This window comes from Tachysurus vachellii, chromosome 19, assembly GCF_030014155.1.
Source record: "Tachysurus vachellii isolate PV-2020 chromosome 19, HZAU_Pvac_v1, whole genome shotgun sequence".
Classification (NCBI taxonomy): domain Eukaryota; kingdom Metazoa; phylum Chordata; class Actinopteri; order Siluriformes; family Bagridae; genus Tachysurus; species Tachysurus vachellii.
In genome coordinates, this window is record NC_083478.1 from 8,506,287 (window position 1) to 8,521,069 (window position 14,783).

General features: G+C 41.2%; 1 protein-coding gene across 1 annotated transcript in view; it reads right to left on the reverse strand.

Moving 5' to 3' along the window:
* rerea (arginine-glutamic acid dipeptide (RE) repeats a) overlaps nucleotides 1-14,557 on the reverse strand; it is a 151,399-nt gene extending 136,842 nt beyond the window's left edge. The window contains exon 1 of the mRNA XM_060894502.1: nucleotides 14,281-14,557. The gene's annotated coding sequence lies outside the window, so the exon portion shown is untranslated. The remainder of the gene's footprint in view (nucleotides 1-14,280) is intronic.
* Between the last annotated feature and the right edge of the window lie 226 nt (nucleotides 14,558-14,783).

Below are 14,783 nucleotides of genomic sequence, written 5' to 3' on the forward strand. Positions count from 1 at the left end.
CAATTAATTATGATAATTTATGTTTACAGATCAGTTTTATTAGCTCAAGCCTCGTTCATCAAAACATACGCCATAGCCTTCATTACCTCTAATAATCTGATTCTAATCTAATCTGAAAATATAAACTGATTTCTCGCTGGTGACCCTTTTCAATTGCTTTCTTTAAGACGTCTGTGTGAAAACAGGAAAAATGTTTCTTTTATCCAAACATGTTTCTTTATCCAAGTATCTTCTTTTTCCTAAAACGGTGGCACGATCACATACTGGATTGTGACATCAGATATCGTGTAAAACTAAATGTCAGGCCCGTTGTCTCGATTGTAATGTAAGGTGATGTAATAGGATTTTTCCAAAAACAGCAAGGTCTGAGGTAATTCTCTGGATTAATGTGCAAGAAGAATGAAATACAGCACACGGCACAGGTCAAACATCTATTTTGCAAAACAACATGCAACAACTGCCTGTGAACTGTTTACAAAAAAGAGGCATTTCTGGCTAAAAGGCTCTGAATGAAAAAGCACCAGCATTGCTAAATGAGCTCAGGCACTAGTACAAGAGTTCAACTGTCTCCAGTTCACTGTTTAATGTCATCCTGTAAAAACAGATGCTAATGACTTGAAAATTAAAATTCTTTTTGTTTGGTTGGCAATATGACCAACAAATCACGGCATTTCTACTATTTATGATAAAATGTGTACATTTGCCAAGTTGTTCCCAGAAATGCAGTAGTGTTATGTAAAAACAATAAATTAATTTTTTTTTCCCCAAAAAATCATATTTAAATCAAATTTAAAATGTTAGATTCCAAATATCTAAAGATTAATACAAATATTTAAAACACTGAAAGGTGAAAAAAATTGCAATGATATTCAATAATTAGAATATAAAAAAAATAGATGATAAACAAAATCTATTGTGACATCACACTTCAGAAAAGCATAATAATTAGTCAAAAAGCCAATAAAGCTAATGAATCCAAAACACTAATACAGTAATTCAATACAATGTCAGTGTTTCATGAAGGCAAAGCTGCTATGAATAGTAGACTAATACTTCTGCACAATGAGTCCCTCCTTCCAGCAGCTAACTCCCTTGAGAGCCAATGATATGCGCTGGAATTAATTTCAGTTTTCATTATCTTCCGTCCATGAATGAGCTTGAACCCCTAACAGCCCATTTTATCCAGCAATCAATACATTTCTATTAAAACACACACACAAAAAAAATAGCAGCCCAAAACATCCATTAGTACCCATTGCGAGTTTTGTCTTTTTTCCTAAACGGCAGCATTGTACGAGCGGCTTCCCGAAGCCTACGGAGGTGTGCAAGTGCTCAGACAATAACCCGCTTCTCTGCACATACTGAGGCTAAAAGTGCCATTTGAATAAAATCAATAACCCTGTAGACTTGGACTTTATTGTGTTGCTCTTGTCGGCTTCTGTCTGCCTATGTTTCTTTCATGAGGCAGGTGCTGTGCCACAGTCTCTGTGCTGCGAAATCCCTAAAGGATCACTTAAAACGGTGAGGATCAAATTACTGCCTCCGCTCTCGACGTGCTGACGGACACCCGTACATTTTCCTGTCAGATGAATACAGATGATTGCTAATATTTCAAGCACTACATTTTGAGTGGACCATCAAATTTATAGCAGAGCCTTTCAGTAGCCAATATGCCTAATAAAAGCAGACAGGGTGGCAGCTTGCTGGGGAAAAAATATGAAGACAGAATAAGAGCTCAATGGGTTTTTAAAGCTGTAGTAGCGTTTTAATTATTGTATAAGCAGCATCTAGGTCTTTAGTGTATTTGTTATTCAAACATAACTGAGTCCATTCAGACTTAATTAAGGGGGAATGAAAAGTCAAATGATTTAGGGTGAAGAAAGAAAGCAGGACGGAGGAAACAAAAACGAGCTAGAGGGCACCATGTCGATGACGAAAGTGGGCGAGACAATCTTGTTTTGATAAATGAATTACTGGTTTTCACAAAATTTCCCAACATTCTCAAGCCAATGTGTTCATTAAATGCAACAAAAATGTCAACTGAGTTCTTCCTTAAAATTGCATGCTGCTCAACAGCTCGAGGCAACACACTTATTACAAATTGAGCCATTAGACAGAGCTGTGCTGTGGCTTATTGTTTACACTTTTCTCCCTCTCATCTCTCAGCTATTCCTGTCCCCAACCAGCTCTGTGAAGAGGAAGCTCTATAAAGATATCACACCTATCCACACAACCGCTGCTTTTGTCTGCGCTGAGGAGAAGAAAAAGAAAAAAAAAAAAGAGAGAGAGGGAGAGAGCTGTTAAAAGACAAGATGTCGATTCGATGCTGGTCGGTTCGTACACAGACGCGGTGTTGTCACTGCAAGGGCAAATCAAGGGCAATCAGAGTGCTAGAGAGGCCACGCGACGCCTTCTCTCTGATGACTCAGAGCTGATCGCAGCACACAAAAGCAGCAAGGTCACTCTCCTCTCACGCCCATAATTCACCAGTTTAGATCCCCACACACTCCGCCATTAAAACATCAGGCAGGATTCGATCATCACGGCTCAGGCGGCAGTAAAGAGAGACACAGCGCCAGTAGAAAGAGCAGTGCAGCTTTTAAATATCACCCTGTGATGTGGCTCTGTTTGACCCAGGAGCCCTTTAAAATGGGGTGGATAAGAGGAAAGGAGGAAGCTTGAGGGACTCTTTAATGAGCTGTACTGTGTAAGCAGGTCATAAAGCTATTACAGCAGAAAAAAAGACAAGCAGCACTACAAGAACCCGTAATGTTATTATTAGTTAATATGATACGGAAAATCCGCGACTGACCGAGCGGCTCTTAATTAAATGTATAGTCTAGTGTCTTTCTCCCTAAGTCTTACTTCCTCAGACCTGGTAACAGTGCAGAGTGCAGAAAGTCAAATACGACTCGAAAATCAATACTTTCACTTACAAACTGTTTTTCAAATTGACTCAACTAAAAGTGAATCAAACATTCTGGGTTGCAGTGCAATAAACTTTATTGTTACATTTAAGATAGAAAATAAAACTTTCTCTCCTACAGATGGTTGAATGTTAACCAAATCGCTTGTAGTTCAACAACTTCCTGATTCTGAGGCAATTCATATTCAACAAATTTACATTGCATACACTGATTCCTCCAACTCAGGAGCTTCCCCGCTCGTAATTCCGCCTTTGTGCTGATGTTCGCGTGCGTTCAACTCTTTCTGACTTGACCACACCAACATTTCAAAGTGAAATAGGATATTAGGAAACCAGCTGGACCTTGATTTTATTTGTTTTTTACTTTGACTTGACTGAAATTAAATGATTTCCGGGAGGGAGAGAAAGAGAAGAGGTGGGGGTTGAAAATTGATATCGACCTACCAGGTAAAAAAAAGTTACTCCCTGCTCACACATGCACGGTGATGCCAGACAAAGCACACGGACACGAAGGAGGTCTTTAACGGCAACAAGAATATCTTCGCAAGGTTTCTCTGATTAATTAAATCAATCACCATCATCATCAACGGAAGGGTTTCGACATGTTTACTAACCACCCATGGAAAACGTCTGATCAATACCACGCTGTGGTGGTGTTACAAACAACTAATGCTCCAGGGGATCATTTACACCCTCTTGGTTATTAAAGCTTGTGATTCTCTGGGAAAAAAAAGGCCAATATCCATCTAGAAGAGGTGATTCGGTGTATCCAGGCAATACTGTATCTAGAATTTGAGACCAACATCTAAGATATTGATCGCTGCCTATGAGGCCAATCAATCTCTTGCAACATGAGCCGCTAGCTGGTGGTGGACACGAACCATGAGCAATCACTGATGAGCTATTGATTATCGTTTACATTTCTTCGTGGGGTCGGGAAAAAGCCAAACAATGGCTCACCTTTGTGTAAGCCTGTGAAGCGGAGCGACGGGACTGCACACCTGTTTCTGACGTATCAGTTTGGAGAAATGCCATGAATATGGTCTGAGGGTCATGACTTGATTTTGCAGGTTGACATATTTCCTTTTGAAACAGGAAGTCACAGTGATGGCGTATTGACGAGCTAATTTACCCAGTGGTCTGATACACACCTCGGTCAATGTAATCAAAATAGATAAACACGGAGAACATCTGAAGAGAACTTCTTATCCCTACCTACATGCCTTAGTTGTCAAGAATTTGCATTATTTGTATTTACCCTTTATTAGAAATATTATTAAGCTCATTCAGGCAATTCTCTAAATCAGTTAATCACATGGCAACACCACCATGAATTAAAATCACGTTCATACGGTCAAGAGGTTCAGATAAAGTTCACATCAGAATTAAGATTAAAACATCTGTGATCACAGTGCTGCACTGTTGTTGGTGCCAGATGAGCAGATACTGCTGATCTTCTGGAGTTTTCCCCCCAAAGGATAGTCAAAAATAAATAAATAAATAAAATAGAGGAAACACCTCACTGATAAGAGAGAAGCCAGAAGAGAATGCCTACACTGGTTTGAGCTTACAGAAATGTGAGAGTAACTCCATACACAGCAGTGGTGATCAAAAAAAGCATCTTAGAAATCACAACATTGTCAAACGTTGAGGCAGATGAACTACAACATGGCTATAAGCTCACTGAAACTGCACAGCTGTAGACAGAAAAAAGTGCAGGTGATGTTTTTTTATGAACTGCAGGAGTAAGACCACTGTTCCTAATAAAGTGACCAGTGAGCGGACTATTGTCTAGGTTATCACGCAGTGCTTGATCACACCTTATCTCAGCACTGTGCTCCAGGGCGGGACATACACATAGAGACTAGAAACCGTTAAATAGAGCGAAAATAAGCTAAGCCAAGAACGGGTTGAGTCATGAAAAAATTTTAATATACTCCACAACACTAAAAGACAAGCTCTGAAACAGCGAATTTGTTTTCCGGGGCAGTTTAACCATGGAATAAATGTTTATTTGAAATGCTTCCACTGTGTTTACAGGGTGTGGCATGAATCAAACCCAATAAAAAAAATTCCCTGCTCTCTGCTCGTGAACTTGCTCCGTCACAGCTGCTGCAGAGGAGAAAACCGTCCTGCCTTCACTAATATATCTTCATCTCTCAGCCTCTTGTAGGTTCCTCACATTAATTCACTTACAAACAGACAAACCAGACTGGAATGTGTGTGTGTGAGTGTGTGTGTGTGTGTGTGTGAGTGTGTGTGTGTGCGTGCAACTAAGCGTCTCCCTCTTGTATAATGTCTTGATCCTTGCTGTGGAAAAGGATATCAGAAGAAAGCTCACAGCCCAGGCAATAAAACACTAGTACACTGTGTGTGTGTGTGTGTGTGTGTGTGTGTGTGTGTGGAGCACAAAGCTAGCATCATGTCATGTCATTACAGCAGGAAATCTCTTAGCTAATCAGCAGTGTAACACTCGGCCCCACACTCCAGTCGGCAGGGACGGACCAATATGGCTCCATTTTCCCACAAGATGGCATCTCATTTTCCACTCGCTTTACTGACAACAGGCCGCCAGACAAACGGCTGCGTTGCTCTTAAAAACAAAAACACCAGCTTGTTCATGGTTGGGTTTTTCTCCCCCACTCATGGCGGTCCACAGCAATCCTACGCTACTTTCGTTCTCCGACATCTGCTTTGGTTTTGCTTTTAAATTACAAACACTCCCCTCATCTGATTCGGCGAAATGACTCCCTCAAAGCGCCGCTCCATCTGATCTGAGAAGACATCTTGCAGTAATCTGCGAGCAGGGCTCAGTAATTCATACAGGCCTGTTTGATTCTTCACTTCTGGGATGGAGTGCAGTCTATCAGCCTTGACCGTGACTCGGTTCTCCACCGGGGTTCTACCTCCACATAACATAAGCCCTCGGGCTGTGAGGCAGAAATTCAAAATCACTCGATAAAATGTCACGTAACACTGACGCTGGAGTGTCTTTGACATTTACTACGGTGTAAATAGTGGGCTTAATGGAATCTGACCTCTGTGCTGCTGTAACACTGAACTGCTTGGAATTGTGGGTGTCGTTTGGAAAGCAATCGCATCTGTTCACATAATGGAGCATTTTATTTAGGTGAGACGTACGATTTTTGTAACTAGACTACGTTAGTGCTGAAGCTAACAATCTAGCTTATGACTGATTTAACGCTAGGATCAAGGGTCTGATTATATGCTCGCCAGACAATTTAATAGGAACACTTGTAGTACCTCTATTTATAGCTTATTCATGAAATTATCCAGTAAACCAAACATGTGGCAGCAGTAGAATACAAAAAGGAATTATGCAGACGCAGCTCGAGCACTTCAGATAATATTCACATCCTATTCTTCTCCCAGGAAAGAAAGAAATAAATACAAATAAAACAAAAACCTTCACTGAGAAATGTAAGAGCCGTGAGAGGAGAACGGCTAACAGGAAGCCTGCAGCAACTCAAATAACCACTCTTCATAACCGTGGTGCACAGAAAACACACAACATAGTAAACATTGAGGCAGGAACAGGAATCTGTGGCTAGAGAGGACACGGGCTCACGAAAGACTGCAGAAGACCAGGCAGCGCTTACAGGTGTTCCTAATAAACTGGCAAGTTAACATATGTAACAATTACACGATTTGCATTAAAAAAAAAAAAAAAAAAAGCAATTATTATAACTAGTCTGGAGCTAGAAGGAAAAGAGAAACCATATAATACACCGTTTTTATTGCTGATTTAAAGCTCTTGAAGTAACAAAGCAGTAGAGAAAATCCTTCTCTCTACAGAATGCATGTACAATGAGCACAAAAAAACGTTAGGGATTTAGTGGGATGGTAAATGAAGTGAGTAATTGCTGTTTTGGGAAACATTTTACATTTAAGGCCATTTTTTTTAAGCATTTGAAATTTGTATTTTATCAATAAATCATGATTTGGGTTGAGATGAAGCACCCAGGGGTATAAAATTACACATCGTGTAGTGAATAAGCCCACAGCAGCACATATTACATAACATGACATTTCTAGTTCCTCTTTAGAATAAATTAATTAATAAACACTCGAATATGATACTCGTAGTTTCATACGCTTCCTATCCGCTTTATTAGGAACACCTGTTTACCTGCTCATTCAGATTCTCTCTCTCTCACACACACACACACACAAAGTACAATGTGCAGTAAAAAACTGTCCAGTGGCATTTTACAGAATTCACATTAAAAAGTGCAAACGCAACTATCCAGTCAGCCGACCACGTGACAACGGTGCAGTGCACAAAAGTCTCTATATTAAACATCAGAACGGGGAGAAAAATGATTCTGTCCGTTGCTGTTGGTGCCCAGAGTTATAGTTTAAGCATTTCATAAACTGTGGAGACGTCTGGAATGGTGCTGAAAAGGAGAAAGAGTGCAGCAGTACTGTGGGTGGAAATGCCTTGTGGATGAGAGAGAAGGGTCAGACAAGAGTGGCCAGCTGATGAAGTTTAATGCAACGCAAAGCATTTCAGAATGCTCAACACATTGAACCCTCAGGCTACAGCAGACACAGGCTCACAACCTGCACAGCTGAAAATGTGTGCATGTGTATGTTAGAGAGACAGGGTGATGTTTCAGGTGTTGGTAAACCTGTGAAGTTTCCTGTTCTTGGCTGACAGTAGTGGAAGACCGTGGTGTCGTCTCCTGTTGTAGGTTTAATGTGTGCGAGATGCTTTTCTGCTCAACGTGGCTGTAAAGTGTGGATATTCTAGCTATTGCCTACCTGCTTCCTTCATGGGAGATAAACAGATGACTACAATAAAATGAATCCTTGACCATACTAACAGACTGTACAATTATCATTTGAATCTCAGGCAAAAACCAAACTATTTCAAGGATCCAGCCTACCTGGAGAGAGAGAGAGAGAGACAATGTGAATGAAGCACAAGCACATAAAGCCTGTGTCCATTTCAAGCCACTCAATTCAAACACGTGTTCTCCCGCTTTCGGAGGGCTGTCACGGCACACGCCTGCTTCTCCTCACCAACACTAAAGATGATACAGGATGTAGCCTGTTCACACAAACCTCATGTTTCGAGGAGTGAAAGGAAGTGGGGCTCCGTGAGGAAATCGGCTTGAACTCAGCCTGCATTGCTTACAGAGATCCAGCACGTGTCGGGGGGAGAGGAGAGAGGGGAGAGGGTGAGAGCCGGCCTGTCTCATTTCTGCCAGGTTGCCCTGAGTGTCAGCTGAATCTCTTAAAACGACAGACGAGCGAGCCAATTACCCTGCTTTTGGCACCCGTAACACATAAAAAAAAACAGATTCTGAAGAAGAGCAGAGCGCCGGCTTGTTGTGTGTGCTGTCAGGGAGTGTTGGCAGATTGTTCAATTTAATGAGTACACAGCGACTGAATACCCGATCAAGAGTTCTTTTGAAGGAACGCGGCCGCCCGAGTGCAGGAGAGCAGACTCCTCTTGATGTGGTCTGGACACACGCACTGATTTCCAATGAACGCTGTGGAAAAACACAATCGCGCAAGTGACTAAATGAAATTAAATGTAGCATAAAAAGAAAGCACTAGCTATTCTAACTAGACCCATCATCTGGAAAATCAGTAAAAGGTCAGTTTTGAGGTTTAAAATAAACAAAACAACAACAGAGCAAAGTGAGGTTCAGTTAAATGAACAAGTATAATAAGTATTTCAAACTGCTTTTTTAAGCCTGAGCCAGGTGAAGGAGGAAGGCAGACTTCGTAGTGCCAGAAAGCTAACGCTGTCGGACTTGCAAATGAGAAGAAAATCCCCTGGCTTAATCCGATCCGTCCAAATACTGGCTCCAATTTTTCATTTCGCAACTAATAGACTGAGTTTTGAAGTGCTATGCGTCTCATACTGGGCTGTTTAGTCTCTAAACAAGTAATGAAATCAAAGCATGGATGAAAGCAGCATGCTTTCGAGTGTGTGGAAAATCCAGGCTGAGTATTGATAAAAATCAACTCCATTACGCAGACCAGCTTCCACATGGGATCTTCCCTACAGGTTTGCCTGACACTTCATAGGAAAGCGGCTCCATTTGCAACACATTATTTACTGCTCTCTGCCTGCGAGTGCTTCACACGGGCTCTGGCAGCAGCCGCTCCAAATTGCCCTCTTGGGTGAACTCGGAACGCACTCCGGCTCAAAAGATGGATTAACGCTATGCCAAAAACACTAACCAGATTACTTCTGTTCTGTCACCGTCTCCCTCAAGGCTTCCCCGGGTTTCTGAAAGGCAAGGCAGGAATCCAGGATGGCAGAACACAACGTGTTTGATGGAAATAAAACTGCGAGGGGCAAGTGAACAGTCAGCAGTGCTGCGTTCTCATAGCAAGCACTAATCTTCCATGTAAAACTACTCCTAATAAAAGACTCGAAATGAAGCGATGGCTACGTTCGTTCGGCTGACCGAGCCGGCCGGATGACACGTCGTGAGAAAATGATTGGTGGTCGGTTTAACGGTGGGGGAGCCGCACAAAAGAAATCAGCTTTCTTGAATGTTTTGTTTTGTTTTGTTTGCTGAAGCTGAGCACAATAGGACTGGGTTTGGGGAGGGGGAGGGGGAGTGGCTGAGAGAGAAAGATTCAAACACATTGAGTCACTTTAGGAGAGAGGGGAAAAATAAGCACAGCTGTGAGGAAGTGTGTGCAATACTGGTTTTGCTCAAACAGCTCGAACACAGCTTCACTCTGTAGGACCTGGGAGACATCTTCGTGCCCTCTAGCCTGTGGGGAATGATTACTAATAGATGCCTCCTACGCTGTTTGACTGTCTCTCTCTGCTATTCACAAAGAAGCGAGACATTATTTCACCGGGTCTCACCCCGCCGCTAACGACTAAAGTGAGCCGTAATCCTACGCCTGCATGGAACTGTGACATTTGTACGAGGAATACTGGGATATTTTTTTTTTTTTTGGAGAATGAAATCTTAGTTGGAAGAGAACGTTACCTAAAGTGTCCTTTTTCTGGCTATCATGTGAGAAGTGTACAGAAATACTGTAGGATGGCTGATGGGAGTATTTTACTATTACTGTGGGTTTCCCCTCACAGAGGGTGAAAACAATAACCTGACACTTACACATTCACACTAGAGGACCTCAACAAAATAAAACTCCTCCTTAAAAACACATTACATATGAGCCTACTGAAGCATTCAGGAAATATTTGTTCATATGAGAACTTGGTGGATATTTGTTGCATGGACAGTGTAGTTCATTTTATTAATGACATTTAATGAGAAGAAAAATGATAAACATGAGGGACACCAGTCAGGAGGCAGACAGCAAACATTAGACTCAAAGTCCCAGGATGCAATGTGGCACAACACTGCTGCGTTACGCCACAGACCTAACTCTGCCAAAGCGAGAAGGCAAACAAAATGACAAGCATGAAATCTGAGGCTTTGGAAAAGCTGGTCAGTCTGAGCAGACTGTACAGACAAGGTGTGAGAGCCAGGACAGAGTAACAGACTAAAGCGTCGCTGCATCGCTGTCACTAGATAGCGACGATAGGAGCAATAAATCTCTCTGCCGTCTACAAGCAGTCGAATGGAATTATGGGTAATGTAGGAAATTTGTCACCAGTTTGAATTGTTTACTCAGCACAAGTCATGCAGCATGGATTTATTTTCCTTTAAGGTGCTAGAGGTCTAATAATCCCGACCGGTTATTGTCCGTAATATTAACCCTTAACCAGTGTCAACAAACGACACCTATAGTTGAGGAAACAAGGTCACTGAGAGGTGAAGTAAGCCTCACAGAAAAAGGATTCATGCATCTACACGTAACCTGCAGGTTAATCCTGAACAACGATTCCTACGGACAGCATCGTGCAAACAACGCTTACTAAGCAGCCGAGTGTGCAGACGACACACTGCGAGCACGCTGACTCACTGTAAGCAAACTGTTATGTATAATATGACAGGCCTTGCTTAAGAAGCATGTGTGTATGGAGAGAGAGAGAGAGAGAGAGCGAGAGAGGGAAGCATGAGAGCACAAAATGATTGTGTGCTCTCCTCCAATCACACACTGCTGAGAGCTCCACTTGGTCGTGGTGCAACACAGTGGCAGGTGGCCATACAATCCAGCCTGTGTCTCCTGCACACTGAATGGACCCAACACAATGACACGCTTATGATCTTATTCAACAGCAACAGGGGAAACTTCCAATTAAACAAGTGCCCCTTTGTGGACCAGGGTGTAAAAAGAATTTAAAAAAAACATTACATACAAAATTGAATGCAATGTATGAAACGCATAAAAAGCAAGAAAAAAATCTCAGGCTGGTACTTAATGTTTAATCGTTTCTCTACATCACGACGTATCACAGTAGCTTTTGTCGAGACTTCACGGGGATTGTTGCTACTTTTGAAACATTCACCAAATCTTTGACTTGGCTAATATTTTTGTATCTGAAGGTTTTGCTTGGATCTGAACATCGCTGACGTCTTGTGTTCTTAGGATTCTCATCATGAGAATAATATATCGAGAAGATCAAAATGATCATAATGACAGTCCAAACAAGAGACATGATATGCATCATGATATACAGAAAAAAAGAAAGAAAGAAATGTAATACTTTTTTTGTATACAATTTAATCATAAATATCCTGTACCTCAGAGTTTGTAATTGTATATATTGAGGTATTATAACATTTACTGCATTTAGCAGACATCCAGAGTGACTTACTTTTTTTTTTTTTTTTTTTATTTCAGTTTATACACCTGAGCTATTGAGGGTTAAGGGCCTTGCTCAGGGGCCCTGCAGTGGCAACTGTTTTATAAAAACAGAGCAATGCACTAGAAAGTTCATTTTTCCACAACGTCATCATGCTTTGTGACATATTTCCATGTTTTACGTACAAACCGCTTCCTAAGCTCTGTGGCTCTTCTTCCATTACGATCGGAAACATCACGTTGTCTTGTAGGTAGGATACAAACTCATGCAAAAGACAAGCAGATGTTTTGAGGCCACATCTGATCACCATCTGTCATCAACATCATTACATGGTCAACATGTGCTCCTCGCTCAGTTTGTCCATTCGACTTGCTTCGCACAGAAGCAGCATTACCTTATAGAAGGAAAACTAAAACAGGACGCTATTAGCACCTGCCAAAGGAAAAGAAAAGAAACCCAAAAAGCATGTTTCATTTCATGCTGTTATTTCATTCACGTTGTTAAAATCTAAATCTAGCAATGTTTTATATGCAGAGAAAAATGACTTTGTGGTTATTAAATGACTGACAGGAAGAACACCCAAAAATAAATAAATTAAGAGAGTGTCTCTTATTTTTACATATATTTTTTTCTCTCTCTTATAAATTGTTTTCTAATTTCTATGTAAAGCACTTTGAATGACCTCTGTGTATGAAATGTGCTATACAAATAAACTTGCCTTGCCTTGCTTTGCCTTAAATGATTAGGCAAGCATCACACGGAGCTCTTGCTGTACAGCCACGTTTAAACTTGTGCTGTCAAATATTAAAATCCCACGTCACAAAGAGTTAAGACTGGTTGTCTTAGAAAGCATAAAGGGACAAGTTCGCCTGTAGCTGAATTTGTGCCACTGCAACCGAAGAGAGCCGACAACAAAGTTCTGCCGGTGTCAGAAATGTGTGTATTTAAATCTCAGAGTGTGAACGCTGCAATGACGCTTGTCTAAAATCCACTGATAGGACCATGGCACAGGACTGAGTAAAAATGACAGAACCAAACCAAAAACACAGACTTCAATCTAACTCTAAAAGACATTTTTGTTTACACAACATTAGAGCAAACCCCGCTGATTAATAATATAAGCAGGGCATTGTGACTTTTTTTTTTAATCACTGCTCTTTTATTAAATAATCATTATAAAAACTGAAACCGAGAACACGTTATCTGTTCACATGCTATCTGTTATGGAATGAAAAATATACACACACACAATGTGAATACGGCTTATTAAGTAATATCTGAAGTTCATGATGATTTTAGAAATCTGAGCCTTGATCTAAAGCGCAAAAGTGTTTTTGACTGACATGCCTCAGATCTTGCATGTAAACACAGGGCACAAACTGACTTAAATCTCGCTGTGAGCACATCTGTGATGTTTTGCCAAACTTAACAACAAAAGAAGCTTGCAAAGAGCTTGTAAGATACTTTGCACCTATCAGTACCCAAAATAAAAAAATAAGGAGAATCAGCACATTCGGAAGAAGTAACTTGCATTTCTTGATCACATCATGTGATTATTTTTACCATCATTTGGGTCACAGTAAGATCAGCAGTTATAACGACTAGGATTACACTGAACACCTTCTCTCTTTCTTTCTGTATTTTATTTATTAAGATCTTAACTTCATGATGTTTTGGGAAAACCAGCCAGACAAACCAGGATTTTATAAATCAGTCTTTATTTATTTATTTATTTTTGCCTTGAAGATGTTATTCTGAGTGACATGATTCAAAGCGTTTTACCAACAACAACAACAACAACAACAACAACTGACTGTCCACCGTGTTTCTGATATTTTGTATAACTTAGCAACAAAACCTTGCAGAGAGAAAGAGGTTATTTTGGCAGCTGGACACTTATTTTTGATGTCATTATCGTGTGTGTGTGTGTGTGTGTGTTAGGGGTGGAATAAGTAAATAAGTATTATCTGTGCATTCGTAACAAAAGCTGTCATTGAAATAATACAAAGCCTAATAATCATAGAGCCCTGGAGGTCCCTGAAGCCCACTTTGAGAATCACAGTAGTAAGAAATGTGCATGAAGGTTGTTTTTGTGTACGAGTGTGTGCGCATGAATGAAAATAATGTCATTTATTTATTAAACAAGTGCCATGTAAAAGCCCAGCTGCTGGAGAAAGATGAGTGGAAGAGCAGATGGTTGAGACAGAACCCAGCTGAAGCCACAGCACACAGCAGCAGCAGCAGCAACAACAACAACAACAAATAATCAAAAATAAACAAAAGCACGAGTCCAGCAGCCTCAACAAGTTCAATATGCAGAACACAAAGTGTCCAGAAGACAAAAGCTTTCCAAGTTCAAACTTGATGCCTTTTTTTTTCCAGCACAGACAGAGTCAAAAAAATCCTGATAACAAGCATCCCTGAGTGGTGCTAAGAGCCTCGCTGCTGTTTAGCTAGCAAACCCACCTCTCAGCACTATGGAGGCTAATCAGCACCCCCTCCTTAACACTGCTAGCTAATAGCCTCTGATTAACACCGAGGCTAATTGTAGCAGCGACCGAATATCGACAGACCGGACGATAAAAAGAGACGCTGTCGGATGTGTCGAGGCTGGAAGTCTTAAATGTTATAAACTTACCTTGGGTCTTGCTCTACAACATCAGAGATTTGTTTGAGATGGGACTGCGAGCAACAAACACAAAGCGGCAGCAGGTAGCTATAGCTAAAGCTATAAAGCTGTGAAGCTATAGCTAGCAGGCTAAAGCTGCTCTATGGGTGGAAATGGAGCGAATGAGTGATTCACTAACGTCAGGGAGCGACTTTAATCATTCGGGAGGAAATCTTTGTAAGGTGTGCGTGTTGTTGAGAGGGATGGGATTGGGATCTCTGTCCTTCTTCTGTAAGAAAGAAAAGCCCTGCATGAAGAAGCTCCTCCCTTCCAGCCAGAGAAACAGGACGATCCCCGCCTACTTCCCAGTGTCCTAAAACCGGATTGGATCGTTGTGCTGCTGTGAAAGCAAGAGCAGCCAATGAGCTTGAGGTTTTTGTGATTTAAAAACGCGTGCGTGGGCGCGTGTGTGCGTGTGATTTAGTGTAAGCGTGTGTATAGTAGCTTAGGCGTGTGTTTTGTTGTGGAGTGAA